Source organism: Lissotriton vulgaris, chromosome 3_1 (assembly GCF_964263255.1).
Source record: "Lissotriton vulgaris chromosome 3_1, aLisVul1.2, whole genome shotgun sequence".
Taxonomy (NCBI): domain Eukaryota; kingdom Metazoa; phylum Chordata; class Amphibia; order Caudata; family Salamandridae; genus Lissotriton; species Lissotriton vulgaris.
The window spans coordinates 1,344,821,191-1,344,823,498 of record NC_141689.1 but is presented as its reverse complement, the minus strand read 5'-3'; the positions used below and the strand labels follow the sequence as shown (position 1 = coordinate 1,344,823,498).

General features: G+C 44.4%; 1 pseudogene; it reads right to left on the bottom strand.

The window, feature by feature from the left end:
* Positions 1–1,931: 1,931 nt before the first annotated feature.
* On the bottom strand, positions 1,932–2,050 carry LOC147727860 (5S ribosomal RNA; annotated as a pseudogene).
* Positions 2,051–2,308: the final 258 nt, after the last annotated feature.

Sequence of the window (2,308 nt, the reverse complement as noted above, 5' to 3'; positions counted from 1 at the left end):
AGATCCGAAGAAAGGGGGGTGCCCCAACAGGTATGGCGGGTTCCTCAGGCCCTGCAGCAACCGGCAGCAGACCAGACAGATCGCATAGAGAGCATCCCTGGGCAAAGTAAGGATGTGGGGACCGCCATCTTGGCTGCGAGATGGCGGAGGGGTCCAAGAGCACTCTTACAGTGCGTCCACCATCTTAGTTCCACAAGCCATGCCCCCGGAGTGACTGCTTAAGAAGGTTTTGCCAACAGACACCTTCTCTCTTTAATGCCCTTTTGCCTTATCCTAAACTAGGGATGCCACTTTTAGAATGCTGTATATTTGTGTATGTTCAACTGTTCTTGAATTTGTTATAAAACTGACTAACCTTCAATTGATTTTTGATTTGCTGTTCTTGTGTAGCCTTTATATGTTACACTGTTTTTCAACTGATTTATGACATTGTACTCCCCTCCATGCTTTTATGCTGCAAAAAGAACCATCAGGAGACCGATATTGGAATTGAACTGAACACATGAGCCCAGGCTCATTCAAAGTAAACTGACGTTTGATGAAAAGCCTACAGCACCTGCTGTTCCCAGGTGGAGTCCTATCCAGGTACTAACTAGGACCAACCCTGCTTAACTTAAGAGATCAGCCAAGGTCAGGTGCTACCAGGATGATAAGGCCGTAGACATGAAGTGCATTGATATTTGTAGTCTTAGCTTTGTTCTTTTGACTTCAGTGCTGGCCATAGAAAGTCAGACATATCAACCACTTCACCTAAAGCAAAAAAAAAGATGAAAAGACTACACCACCTGGTAATCCCAGGCGATCTCCCATCCAGGTACTAATCATTCCCGATCCTGATTAATTTCTGAGATCATGTGCTTTCAGGGTGGTATGACGGTAGGCATGAAATGCACTGACATTTTGCAATCTTAGCTTTTTTCATTCAACTTCAGTGCTATCCAAAGCGAGCCAAATGTGCAACCCACTTCACCTAAAACAAAAAAAAAAGATTAAAAGCCTATGGCATTTGCTATTCCCAGACAGTCTCCCATCCAGGTACTAACCAGGACCAACCCTGCTTATCTTACGAGATCAAATAAGGTCAGGTGGTCCCAGGGTGGTAATGGCATAGGCATGAAGAGCACTGACGTTCGGGTCTTAGCTTTTTTCATTCAACTTCAGTGCTGACCATAGCACGTCAGACATGCCAACCACTTCACCTAAAGCAAACAAATAAAAGATGAACAGCCTACAGCACCTGGTATTCCAAGGCTGTCTCCCATCCAGGTACTAACCATGCCCAACACTACCCAACTTCTGATATCAGAGGAGATCAGATGCTCTCAGGGTGGGATGGGTGCAGGCGTGGAGTTCACTGGCGTTTCAGATCTTACCTTTTTTTCATTTGACTTGAGTGCTGGCCATAGCATGTCAAACATGCCACACACTTCACCTAATGCAAAAAATACATTAAAAAAGATGAAATGCCGACAGCACTTTTTATTCTCAGGCTGTCTCCCACCTATGTACAAATCAGGACCATCCCTGCCTAACTTCTGAGATCAGAGGGGATCCAGTGATTCCAGGATACTATGGCCATAGGAATGTAGTGTACTGATGTTTGGGATCTTAGTTTTTTCACTTGACTTCAGTGCTGGCCATAGCAAATCAAACGTGCCACCCACTTAATCTAAAGCAAACAATAAATAAAAAAAGATGAAAAGACTAGAGCACCTACTATTCCCAGGTGGCCTCCCATTCAGGTACTAACCCGAGCTGATCCTGCTTAACTTTTAAGATCAAACAAGATCAGGTGCTTTCAGGGTGGTATCTTCATAGGCATGAGGTACATTGACATTGAGGGACTTTGCTTTTTTCATTTGACTTCAGTGCTGACTATAGCAAGTCAGATGCCACCCACTTCACCTAAAACGAAGTAAAAAAAGATGAAAAGCCTACAGAACCTGGTATTCCCAGGCAGGATCCCACCAAGGTACTAACCAGGCCCAAACCTGTTTAACTTCTGAGATGAGAGGAAATTAGCTGTGTTCAGGATGGTATGGCCGTTGACATGAAATGAAGTGCACTGACGTTTGGGGTCTTAGCTTTTTTCTTTCGACTTCAGTGCTGGCCATAGCAAGTGAAATATGACACCCACTACAACTAAAGCAACACAAAATGATAAAAAGCCTACAGCACATGGTGTATCCAGCTGTCTCCTGGCCAGGCACTAACCAGGCCCAATCTTGCTTAACTACTGAGATCAGGCACTTTCAGTGTTGTATGGCAATAGACATGAAGTGCACTGACGTTTGCTGTGTTAGCTTTT